General features: G+C 33.3%; 1 pseudogene; it reads left to right on the top strand.

The window, feature by feature from the left end:
- Positions 1–5,098: 5,098 nt before the first annotated feature.
- LOC113923306 lies at positions 5,099–5,201 on the top strand (annotated as a pseudogene).
- Positions 5,202–14,290: the final 9,089 nt, after the last annotated feature.

The raw sequence follows: 14,290 nt of genomic DNA, 5'->3' as shown, positions 1-14,290 counted from the left end.
ATATAAATGAATTGCATTATCCAATCAAAAGGCATAGATTGGCTGGATGGATTTAAAAATAAGACTCAACCATATGCTGCCTACAGGAGACTTTTCAGCTTATTCATCTTTGAGGGCACACATATAGGCTCAAAATGATGAAACGGAAAAAAAAATTCCATTCCAGTAGACACTAAGAAAGAGCAGGGGTATCTATATTTGAATCAGACAAAATAGACTTTAAGCCAAAAATGGCAACAAGGAAAAGAGATCATGATATAATGATAAAAATGTGAATTCATCAAGAATATATAACAATTTTAAATAAATATATAGCTAACACTGGAATACCTAAATATATTAAGCCAATACTAGCAAATATGAAAGAGAAATAGATAGCAATAAATAATTGTAGGGGACTTCAATAACCCATTTTCAACAACAGATCATTCAGGTAGGAAATAAACAAAGACATTAGACACATTAGACTTGTAGAAAAATAGATAGATAGATAGATCTAGTTTCATACCATTGTGGTTAGACTATACATGTATGATTTCAGTCTTCTTAATTTGTTAAGACTTCTTCAGTACCTATCTTGTAATCTGTTCTGGAGAATGTTCTGTGTACACTGAGAAGAATGTGCATGCTGCTGTTCTTGGATAGAAGGATATCTATCTATCTAGCTATCTATCTGTCTATCTATCTATATAGATAGATATAAAGGATATATATCTATATATATAAAGGATATATATATCTATAAAGGATATATATATATAAAAGATATATATATAAAGGATATATATATAATATATATATAAAGACTGAAATCATACATGTATCTTTTCTAACCACAGTGGTATGAAACTAGATATCAATAACAAGAGAAAGGCTGGAAATCTCACAAATATAAGAAAATGAAACAGCATGCTCTTGAACAACTAATAGATCAAAGAAGAAATCAAAAGGAAAATCAATAAATATTTTGAAACAAAGATGGAAACACAATACACCAAAAGGGATACAGCAAAAGAAATTATTAAGAGGGAAGTTTATAGCATTAAATGCCTATTGTAAGAAAAAAGGAAGATTTCAAATAAACAACATAAATTTATACCTCAAGGAACTAGGAAAAGAGGAACAAATTCAGCCTGAAGTTAGCAGAAAAAAGTTAGCAGAAAAAAGAAATAACAAAGATCACAGCAGAAATAAATGAAATAGAGAATGGAGAAACAATAGAAAAGATCAAATAAAACTAAAAAAAAAAACCTAAAAAACAAGAGCTGTTTTTAAAAAAGTTAAACAAAACTGACAAACCTTTAGCTAACCAAGAAAAAAATGAGAAGACCCAAATAAATAAAATCAGAAATAAAAGAGGAAACAGTACAATTGACACCACAGAAATACATAGGACCAAAAGAAACTACTCTGAACATTTATATGCAAAGAAAATAGATAACCTAGATGAATGAATAAATTCTCAGAAAAATACAACTTTCCAAGACTGATTCACAAAAAATAGAAAATATGAACTGATAAATCATGAATAAAGAGAGTGAATCAGCAATCAAAAACCTCCCAACAAAGAAAAGCTCAGAACCAGATGATTTCACTGATGAATTCCACCAATAATGTAAAGAAGAATTAATGCCAACACTCTTCAAACTGTTTCAAAAACGTTGAAGAGGAAGAAATACTCCCAAACTCATCTTACAAGCCTAGCATTACTCTGATACCAAAGCCGGTTAAGGATACTACATGAAAAGAAAACTGTAGTCAAATATCCCTTATTGACATAGAGGCAAAAATTATCAACAAAAATAGGCAAATTGAATTTAACAGTACGTTAAAAGGATCATACACTGTGATCAAACAGGATTTTTGTGTTGTGCAAGGATGGCTCAACACAGACAAATCAGTAAGTGTGATAAATCATATTAATAGTATGAAAGATAAAAATCATCATACCATCTCAATCGATGCAGAAAAAGCATATAACACCTTTCATGATAAAACCTCTCAACAAATTGAGTATAGAAGGAACATTCCTTGACATAATAAAGGTCACATATGATAAACCTACAGCTAACACTGTACTCAATGGTGAAAGGTTGAAAGTTTTCCCTTTAAAGTCAGAAACAAGAAAAGGGTGCCCACTCTTGCCACTTTTATTCAACACCAACCCGAGCAATCAGGCAAGACAAAGAAATAAAAGGCATGCAAATTAGAAAGAAAGGAGAAAAATTTTCCTTGCTTGCAGATTATATGATCTATACATAGAAAATCCTGTAAGCACTGAAAACATTATGCTAAAGGAAGGAAGGCAATCACAAAAGAACACACATTGTATGCTTCCATTTGTATGAAATGTTCAGATAAGGAGAATCCAGAAAAGACAAACTAGATAGTGGCTACCAGGAAGTAGGTTGAGGGGGCAATGGGTGCAGTTTCTTTCTGGAGTGATGAAAATGTTCCAAAATTTATTGTGGTGATGGGTACACAATTCCATGAATACACTAAAAGCCATTAAACTGTAAATTTTAAATACGTGAATTGTATAGTACTTGAATTATAACTCAATAACCTGTTTAAAAAACTTAAAAGAAAGGAAAACCTAAAAACTCCACTAAAAAACTGTTAGAACATAATCAACAAATTTGGTAAAGTTACAGCATTTAAAACGAACATACAGAAATCAGTTGTGTTTCTACACATTAAAATGAAACATCTGAAAAAGAAATAAAGTTTTACTACTTTCTTTTCAGCCTTTTATATGTTTTATTTATCATTCCCATTGCACCAGCTAGAGCTTTCAGGAAAAATGTTGAATTTGTAAGTGTGGAATTATTGGAGTTGGTTCTGATCTTAGAAGAAAAACATACGATGTTATCAGTGGATTTTCGGCACATGTCCTCAGCCTTTGAAAGACTGCTCTCTTGCACTGGGACAAGGCCCTCATGTTTTGGTTCTCCTACCGTGCCCTCATGAACACTACCCCATGAACTACAAAAGCCCTGTGGGAAAGTGTTGGTGAGTCATTATAGACAAACTTCATGTCTGCAGTGCTCAGCACTCTTATCCTTCACAGTACATTATCATAATGCTAACATTAAAAGTCTATTCAAAGTTCGGCAGGTTTTTTCTTGTACCTGCATGTGGCATAATCCTTTAATTCCCACCTCTCTGCCAAGGCTGAACGCAGCTGTGAATATCTTCTATCCTAAGAAAGACTTGTCACTTTCTGAAATTTAGTTAATTTAAGGTTCTTTGCTTCTTTAACTATCTTATGTGTTGAAAAATATCTGATGTTTTAGCTTTCTGGCTTGTTATCATTGTTAGGATGGAAGCGTCTGTCTCTAGTGACTTTCTACATCCTCATGACAAGCAAAAGACTGAAAATCTGTTTTTAAATCTGTAGTGAATCTTGAAAAGTTTGTTATTATCCAGAGAAAAGAGCATATACTGTTTTTCTAGAACTAAGATACCATATCATATAAGACATTTCATATATTTAATAAAAGTTTTCAGCTTTTGAAGTAAAAAACTAATAAAAACAACCATGAAATAATACCATATTAAGGGACATTTAATTATGAAGCTATACCTATATTTTATAGATAATTTATCATCATTACCATAAGGAAGCAATGTGTTTTCAAATTGTTATCGGTAAATTTCTATTTGCAAGTTTGAGATATACTAATGTTGTGTATATAAGCCTCTATACTCATAATAAATGAGTTGTGGATGCTACAATTATAGTTGTCAATCAAGCAAAAGAAATGCCATAATTTGATTAATTTATTCAAAATTCTCATGTAGAAATCAAAATGACCTAAAAAAAACTCTTTGCAACTGTGGGGATATTACCAAACTAGGACCACCCATTCTCCTCAGAAAGCACTGGAATGGAAGAACAGAATCACTCACTGCTGTTTGTACAAGGCACAGTGTCTAACAATATTAATAATAGTGATGTGAAAAATAACCAAATAGAACCAAAAACCAAAAATTCTTAGACTTAAGAATTCAGATAATGATTTCAGATAATTTTGGCAATCCAATTGAAGTGAGGGAAGAAACTCTGAATACTTTTTCCCTTCATTTTAAATATCTAATCCTTTGAGGGCAGTAACTTTTTATTAGAGATTCTAAAAATACCTCAAATGGAACTCTATGTGAAGATAGTTTTTTAAAGTAGTGCAATTAAGTGGCTGATCACATAAGGAGCTACAATCTTGGATTTCCTAAAAGACAAGAATGGTGTTAGCTACTTCCTGCTGGAAATCTATGCATTTCAAGAGTGGAGAAGTGAATAAAGTAAGATAACGTAAGTGAATAATTATTTGAAATATCACACTTGTTTGCTTAAAAAAATCCTGCAAATTTTCCTATGCTATCTTCCTTTTGGTATTGCTCTGTGTATGTACCCTAATGTCTGAAATGCTGTACATATTTTGCAAACAGTTGTTGAGAAAATTAAGAAATAAATTAATTCATAATTTATACTTCAGTGATGATAATTTATTTTTCAAGGTAAATTATACTTATATTTTTCCTCAAATTATGCTATATCTCTGAGGGAAAGGAGGTGAGTTTAGGTAAATCTGGAACTATTGGGTTTTCTTTTCTTTTTTTAAAAAGATTTTATTTATTTATTTGAGAGACAGAGTGCAAGTGAGAGAGTACAAGCAGGGGGAGCAGCAGAGGGAGAGGGAGAAGACTTCCCACTGAGCAGGGAGCCCCATGCGGGGCTAGGTCCCAGGACCCCAGGATCATGACCCGAGCCGAAGGCAGCTACTTAACTGACTGACCCACCCAGGCGCCCCACTATTGGGTTTTCTTAAAGATGAAGTGAAGACTTTTCAATTTTAATTTCACAAGTGACTCTAACAATGAAAGGCATTTAATAAAATGCCTTTTGTTAGTCACTATTATTATTTTTCCTTAAAATACTTATTTTTGGCTAATAAACTAAGATGATCCTGATCATGATAATATATGAAATGAAGTAATCAAAACAACAAAAAATAATATTTAAAAATAGATTTGAATAGATTCAAATTTGAGGAACTTTTTTTTCAAGAAGAAATTCTGTCTAAATTCTGTTACTATGATCACTTCTCGGCCTTTTGGCTAAGATCAAGTGTAAATTCTGTTACTATGTTATTAACCCAGTATTGACATGTTTTGTCTTTTTTAAAAAGATTTTATTTATTTATTTGAGAGGAAGAGAGAGTATGTACAAGGCAGGGGTAGAGGAGGGCCAGGGGAAGAGGGAGAAGCGGACTCCCCACTGAGCAGGGAGCCTGACCACACGTGGGGCTTGATCCCAGGACCCTGAGATCATAACCTGAGCCAAAGGCAGATGCTTAAATGACTGAGCCACCCAGGTGCCCCTGTCATGTTTTTGTCTTAATAAATTTGAAGGAAAGAAAGACAAATGGCAAGCCATTAAAATCATCTGTTATGGGCCATTAAAATCATCATGAAGAACTAAAATTTTTATGCTGAGAGGAAAAAAATATTTCACACATTTGCCATGCATTAAGAGAAAAATTATTTTATATCTCCAGAGACTGACACAGTGCCTTTCACATAGTCAACTTTTACCACATTTATTATATGTATTACCTTTACTTATATGTATTAATTATGTTAATTAACTATATTACTACTATCTAATAGGGCTATGTTATTTTCTACATATTATTTTATTCCAGCAGGAGATAAAGAGCAAAAGAACTGACTTGTGATTCATAAGAATATTTGGAATTGGTTTTACAGTTATTGCTAGTGCCTACCCTTGTTAGATTTTCTTTTTTCTTTCTTGTGCCATATAAGAGTTTGTTATGCAACACCGAATTAAATACTACATTTATTCATTCACAAGTTTTGTTGAGAGGCTTCTGTGTGCCAGGAATTCTTTATAGTTTTTATCAGGATAGAGTAGTTTCCTTCAGGTAGCAATAAATATTACAAAGAAGGCAAAACAGAGACATTTCCTTAGTGAATGTGGCCAAGAATCAATCATTTGAAAAGGTACGAATTAACTGGGACTTGTATGAATAGCAGACACCATCCATTTGAAGATCAGAGGGAAGAATCAATAATTGGGTTAATTAGTTGGGTTCCAGGAGCAGAAAAAAAAGGCCAGTGTCTATTGTAACATAATGAGTATGATGTAAGCTGGCACGCGATAAAATCAGCTAAATTATGTAAATGATAAGAAAAGTACAGTTTGAAGATATTGTAATTGCAATGAAAGGATATTAAATTTTAAACTAAAACTCGTCAAACTGTGGCTTCAAATTTAAATTGCTAACTCTAGTTGCTTTCTTTGGTACTGAGGATGTAGGATGAAAGACAAGTTAGGAGGTTATTATATTCATTCAGGTGAGAGCTGATAGTGACTTAGACAAAGATTGTAGCAGTGAAGCTGGAAAGGAGTAGATTGTCTGAATACGTTGTGAAGCCAGAGTCTATAGGACTTGATCATAGATTGAGACAGAGTTTGAGGAAAAGAGAATAACCAAAGAACACTCATTGAAAACTCCATGAGGTAAGTGCTATACCATATCAAGGATTTGGTCAAAGAGTACCAAATGGTTTTGGTTGGAGCAACGGGATGGATGATAGTTCCATTTACTTAGATGGGGAAAGCTAGGAAATTAAGAAGTTAAATTATTATTTTCATATTGTATTAAAAATAGGCAACATAATAACCCTACAAGCTTGCTGGGAACCTAGGATTATTCAGTGTCTTTAATGTAATATACTCTGAATATACTATAAAGACATTTTCATCTGCACATTCAAGAAGCCTGATTAATTTGGACAATGTCCAGAGCACATCTTGCCCAGGATGTATTTCAAAGACAAATTAATGGACAGCTTGATACCTCAGTGGGGAAAACTTGCTTATGCAGTATATCTAATATTTTCACAAACTTGGAATAATAACTATTACTCATCATACATTAAAGTATTTAGACACCATTGGCTTTTAAATATGACAGATTTAAGGGCCTCTCTTTAAAAAAATTGCCTGTTTCTGTTTTGTTGTTCAAAGTAAAGAGCATAGATCATTAAATTAACAAAATTAGAGAAAAAATAGTTTTAAAAATTCTCTTCAGTATTTAAGGAGCCACTTGATTATTAGAATTTTGTTAGCTACTCAGGACAAAATTGTTTTTTTGTTTTGTGCTACTACTTTAAATTAAAAAGCAAGGTTGAAAAGTACAGAATGGCCAATTAAAAATACAGGCATATAATCTGTTGTTTTCCTGTGTATTATAATGTATCATTATCACTTCTCAAATTACAGGTGCTAATTTTAATGAATAACCTCTATTCATGATGTCGATTTTAGTTAAATTAAAAAAATTAAGCCTTAGGCTTAAACTAATTGATTATGAATATTATTGAATTAATTGAATTGATATTCACTGAATTAACTGAATGAATATTATTCAATATTATATGGATACATATGGATTTCAACAGAAACATTTATCTTCTCAATCATGAATTTATCACTTAATCATGTGCATATGCATACAGCTCTCATTACTTAGTTCCTAATATTAGTCTCTTCCAGACAAACATATATTTTTTAAATGCAGAATAAATATAAAATAACTCTAATAATAAACATTTGCAAAATACAGACTAGTTATATTCTAGTATCTACTAGCATGTTCTGGAATTGTGTGCTACAGTATTGCTAGTTTTCTGTACATGGAATATTGGCAATGTATCTTTTAATGCAAAGTTATATTCTGTATGTAGGAATTCAGAGGTGAAAAATAAATGAAGGTCATTAAACTATTGAATTATAAATCTTCAGGAACAGGCACTTGGAAATTAATTTTTATTTTCAACTGGTTGGATAGTAAAATTTTAGTTTACAGTCCAGCCTCCCAGAATTCTCAGAGCTCTGGAAAGACTTACCGAATATACCTTTTCCCAAACATTTCAACTCTAGAGAGAAGAAAACCTCACAGGACTCAACAGAAAACACATACATTCACACTCACAAAATAATAGAGACCTGAAGATAATATTGATGCAAAGTATCTAGAGTGTTCCACAGAGAGGAGTAGGGAGAGTGTAGGAAAAAAAATGAATTCTAGTAAAATGGGAAAGATGTAAATCTAGTGAAAAGATGACTACTGGGAATGGATGGTGCCAATTCTACCTCAAACAGGAGAAGCTCTTGTGAAATGTGTTGAGAATTATCCATTGGAGAAATTGAAAAAGGAAGCTCTTATTCAATAGCTCTCATCCCCCATTTCTCAAGAATTTCCCTATAGGGACAGGGATACCTGGGTGACTCAGTTGGTTAAGCGTCTGCCTTCAGCTCAGCTCATGATCCCAGGGTCCTGGGATTGAGTCCCACATGGGGCTCCTTGCTCAGCAGGGAGTCTGCTTCTTCCTCTGCCTGCAGCTCTCCCTGATTGTGATCTCTCTCTCACACAAATAAATAAATAAAAACTTTAAAAATAAAAAGAATTTCCCCATAGAGCACAAGGAAGTACCAAGAAAAGTGTCAGAAGCATCCATCTAGGGGCTGGGTATAGCTGAGGCAAGGAGCTGATTGTTTACAAGAGAGAAGCTAGTTGATAGAACTTTACAGATACATTCTCACTGAAAACTCCATGAGGAAAATGCTATATTATATCAACTTATAGAGTAGGAGAGGTTAAATAATTTGATTATGATTGCTGATCATCTGAATGGTGGAAGTATTAGAATCTATCTGACTCGTCCCAAAGTCTGAGCTCTTAACCACCCTTTTATCCTGTCATGCTATGACTGATTTCCACTATCTACAAAAGACCAAATTTTTCACATGAGATGTGGATATATAAAACAAGCTGGATAACACTGGGGGGAAGAGAAGAAGTAAGAACAGTAGAAATGAGCTATGGTAAGAGTAGAGACAGCAACACATTACTAGTTGTAGTTTTATAAAACGTGACAGGGATGAGGGCAGTGATCGGGAGGCCTGGGAAAGATGAAGGGCAAGCATCTTCCAAAGAAAGGAAAATGGGAGTGAGCCATGTGCCAATTAGACATTAGTACATATTAATGTTGTGTACATGTTACTACTTCCAGTTTCAGGTTCTGCATTTACAAAATTGGAAGTTTCCACTCCCTCCTAAAAACAAGTAAATGTGAAGAAACTGAGAAATCAACAACTCTTGGATCTGTAGGAGAGGGGAGGACACAGGGCAGACTGCTGTCTCCAACATTGGAGCGACAGAATGGCCAATATAAGCAGTGTCCGCAAACCAGAACTCAGACCCACAGTAGAAACTTCTGCAGAAATTAGTGCCAGGCTAGGAACACCAGAACTGTAATGGACAAATTACTGGAGGCTCATTATAGACAATTCAGTTAAAGATTCCAGGGGGCCCAATTATGAGGGGGAGCTACAATTTTGTGAGATTTACTTCCAGTAGCTTGACCACGCTCTCACAGTAAATACCAGAGAAAAAAATCCCCTCATTCTTCTAACAGAAAGAAAGGAAAAGGAACTATTTTGAAATAAATTGGAGCACTCTGTTCTTCTTAACAAGGCCTGACCTCCAGAGAAACTAGTTAACCAGAGCCTAACCTGCTGGGGAGTGGAAAATATCCAACTCCAGCTGGTTTTAGCTGTCTGCATGGGAGAAGGATGCATAAAAGGTCAGCTAATGTTTGAGAGGGCACCACAAACACACAATGGGGAAAGGATATTCTGTTCAATAAATGGTACTAGGAGAACCAGATATTCACATGCAAAAGAATAAAATTGGTTTCCTATCTTACATCATAAACAAAAATTAACTACAAATGAATTAGAGACTGAAAAATCAGACCTGATATTATAAAACTTGTAGAATAAAAGATAGGGAAAAAGCTCCTTGATAGTGGTCTTAGAATTTTTTTTTAATATGACACCAAAAGCACAAGCAGCAAAATAAAAAATAAACAAGTGTTAGTACATCAAACCAAAAAAACAAATCAAAAACAAAAAACCCTTCTCTACAGTATAAGAAATAATCAGCAAAATGAAATGCCGATCTATGGAATGGGAGAACATATTTGCAAACCGTGTATCTGATAAAGAGTATCCAAAATTTATAAAGAATTCATATAACTCATTATTTGAAATCAAATAATTTGATTTAAAAATGGGCAGAAGACCTGAATAGGCATTTTTCCAAAGGCATACAAGTGGCCAAGAGGAATGTGAAAAGATGCTTAGCATCACTAATCAATGGAGAAATGCAAATCAAAACCACAATGAGATATCACCTCACACCTGTGAGAATGACTATAATAAAAAAGACAAGATAATATTTGTGAGAATGTAGAGAAAAGGGAACCTGTGCACTCAGTGGCAATGTAAATTGGTACAGCCATTATGAAAAACAGTATGGAGCTTCCTCAAAAAATTAAAAATAGAAAATTTAATCCAGCACTACCACTTCTGGATATATAGCCAAAAGAAATGAAATCGCTGTCTTGAAGAGATATCTGCACCTCTATGCTCATTGCAGTGTTTTTTATAATAGCCAATATAACAACCTATGTGTACATCAACAGATCAATGGGTCAAGAAAATGGAATTTGGAAACAGATCAATGGATCAAGAAAATTGATCACAATGGAAGTACTAAGCCTTTAAAAAGTAGGAAATCCTGTCGTTTGCAACAATTTGGATGAATCTGAAGGGCACTATGCTAAGTGAAATAAGCCAAAGAAATACTCCATGGTAACACTTATACGTGGAATCTAAAAAAAAAAAAACAAACAAACAAACAAACATACTTACACAGTAGAAGGTGGTTGCTGGGGGCTGTAGGGTAGAGGAAACATGTTGATAAAGGATACAAAATTTTACTTATAAGATGAATAAGGTCTGAGTTTCTAATATATAACACAGTGGTTATAGTTGATAACACTGTATTTATTATACAATTGAATTTTCTGAGAGTAGAACTTAAATATTCCCACACGCAAAAAAAAAGGTGAAGTGAGGGATGTGTTAATTAATTAACGCAGTGAGGAGAATCTTTCACAATGTATATCAAGTCATCATGTTGTACATTTTAAATATTTTATAAATTTGTCAATTATACATCAATAAAGCTGGGGAGAAATATGCTATATATTAAAATGGAATATTATTCAACCATTAAAAAAAGAAAATCCTGCCATTTGCAACAACTTTGATGGACCCTGAAAGCATTATGTTAGGTGGAATAAGTCAGATTAAGAAAAGCAAATATGTATGATCTCACTCTTGTGTGGAATCTAAGAAGCTGAACTTAGATAATAGAATGATGTTGCTAGGGGCCACAGGGTGATAAATATGGGACGATATTGGTCAAAGGGTACAAACTTCTACCTATAAAATGAATAAGCTCTGGGGTCTAAAGTACAGTATGGTGACTATGATTAATATTACTGTATTATATACTTGAAAGTTGTTAAGAGAGAAGATCTTATCAACACACATACAAATCTTAATTGTGTGAGGGAATGGAGGTATTAACTAACTTTATTGTGGTAATTATGTCCAATTATAAGATGAATAAGTTCTGGGGTGACTTATTTATGGTGACTAAAGTTAACAATAACATTATATACTTGAGGGCTAAAGGAGAAGATCTTAAATGTTTAAACCATTAAAAAAATGACAGTTATGAGAAGTGAGGTGATGGAAGCGTGAGCTAACCTTATTGTGCAATCATTTCACAATGTATACAGGTATGAAATCATCGTGTTGTACATCTTAAACTTACACAATGTTATATATCAATTATGTCTTAATAAAGCTAGAAAAAATAAATATTTACCTCTTGTTAAATAAAATGTATTTATCTTTGCATCACATATACAACATTGATTAAAATGGCTATTAATAAAGCACACTGTTTCAGTAAATACCAATAAATCAACAACAAACTAATCAAACCTTACTTAAATGCAGTAAATTGCTAATCAATAACAAACAAATAAAAAATACATTTGGAAACTAAAGCATGATGTTCTCATATGAAAGAATGTCATTAAAATGCATTAGTTTAGGGGCGCCTGGGTGGCTCAGTCGGTTAAGCGTCTGCCTTCGGCTCAGGTCATGATCCCAGGGTCCTGGGATCGAGCCCCACATCGGGCTCCCTGCTCAGCGGGGAGCCTGCTTCTCCCTCTGCCTCTGCCTGCCTGCCTGCCTACTTGTGCTCTCTCTCTCTCTCTGTCAAATAAATAAATAAAATCTTAAAAAAAAAATGCATTAGTTTAAAAGGTTCAAACTTCTAGTTGTAAGGTAAGTTCTAGGGATGTAAGTTACAGTTCTCATCAAAAGAAAAAAATTAACTACATGATGTTAATTTATTGTAATCGTTTCATAATATATGCATACATCAACTCATCATGTTATACATCTAAAACTAATATAGTAATATATGTTAATTGTGCCTCAGTAAAACTGGGGAAAAAGAAATAAATAAAATGGCATAGGTATATGTTTATTGGCATGGGAATTAATTTATGGCATATTAAGTGGAAAAGCATGCCAGAAAATAATTGTGTGATTCTTGATTAAAAATAAAACTGCATTTTACAAAATATGATTTTTTTCACAAAATAATTATAAATATATTGTAATCTCTCCAGATAAGAGGAAGCTGAGATTACAGAGAAAGTACTTGACAGAAGTAGGATTTGAATGCAAACCAGTTTGTGTCAGAGTCAGTGCCTTTAATTAGGCTACACTGCTACAATAAATGTGTGTGTGTGTGTGTGTGTGTGTGTGTAGTTTAGAAGGATATACAGCAAATTGTGGTGATTTATATTTTGTAGACTTAACAATAATTTTGTTCCATTTTATCAGTATTACCTATATGATAATATTATAATTGATTATATAATAACATATTTCAAACAGATTTATTAAAAATGCAATAAACTTATTTCATTTTTCTCCTTAGAGAAAATATACACACAATATTTTTTGCTTTATATGTCAAAAACATAATGGGTATTGTGTTTGAGATGAGTCTATTATCTTGATCATATCATCAGATTCTATTTAGGTATTGAAAATACCTAATGTTGGATATTTAACAGGGTTTCAATATTTTTTTGAGGCTCTAATGTATATACTGTGCCTTTGAAACTGGCAATGAATTTTACTAACTTGAATCAGTTAAATAATTTCTTTCTGTAGAATAAGTGTGAGATCACCGTAGTACACTAGGAAACCATCAAGCCAGTTAATTTGGTGTTTTTCAAGTTATTTAGTGCCATATACGTTATTAAGCTTTAATTAGAAAATTACTTTAGAATGTTTGAAAATTTGGATTATTTCCTTAAGATTGTCAGTGATACTCCTTGACCAGCTTGACTCTACACCAGTGCTCTCTGTTGCCAGAGCTCAGAGTGGTCAAAATTGAAGACTAGAACTACTTATATTTAAAGTTTTCTGAGAAAGAAAATGTTTGTTGGATCAATTCTGTTCACTTGTATTAATGTAATAATTTAGGAAATCAATTGGTGTTTTTCATTTTTTTTTTTTTAGGGGGGGATGGATGGAGGAAGAGGGAAAGAGAGAATCCTAAGCAGGCTTCATGCCCAGTGAGGGGCCAGTGCAGGGCTTGATCTCACAACCCTGAGATCATGACCTGAGCCGAAATTAAGAGTCAGACGACCAACCGACTACCCAGATGCCCCCATTTTTTTCTATTTCTTAAGTTATAAAATCCCTCCTTTTCTTTTTCTTATAATGAAAATGAAACCAGAAGTAGGCACCCATAGGAATTATAAGCATTTCCACACTTAATTGAATATGAAGCATATAAGAATCTCACTATAAATTTCTTGATTGAATTTTCCCCACTTTCTGACAATTGTCTTTTGTCATTTAAATACTTATTGTGAAAGGGCAAAGAACAAACTTAATTTAGCATCTAATTCTGAGCAGATCTGATCAGTTAAATAAGATGAGGTATGCAGGGTTTATTAAGTCCTAACTCCAGAGTGTAAGCACTCTTCTAAAGGAAACATGATTTGATGTTTCTAACACTAGTTGCACGGTTGAGAACACATTTATAAAGACACTCATTTCTTAGTATGTGCATTTAGATAGAATAATCCCACCCTGCACATTTGATGGCTTAGCTGTGCCTCATTAGGAATGTCAGTTGGTCCAGGAGGCAAGCGGGATTCTCTGCCACTAACAGTTATATACATCTTCTAGTATGGTTAATTTTGCCTCAATATAGGCATATTTTCCATCATTGGTTTAAATAAAATT

The sequence above is a fragment of the Zalophus californianus genome, chromosome 9, assembly GCF_009762305.2.
Source record: "Zalophus californianus isolate mZalCal1 chromosome 9, mZalCal1.pri.v2, whole genome shotgun sequence".
Classification (NCBI taxonomy): domain Eukaryota; kingdom Metazoa; phylum Chordata; class Mammalia; order Carnivora; family Otariidae; genus Zalophus; species Zalophus californianus.
Note: the sequence above shows the minus strand (reverse complement) of the source record. Positions and strands in the feature narration are given on the sequence as shown.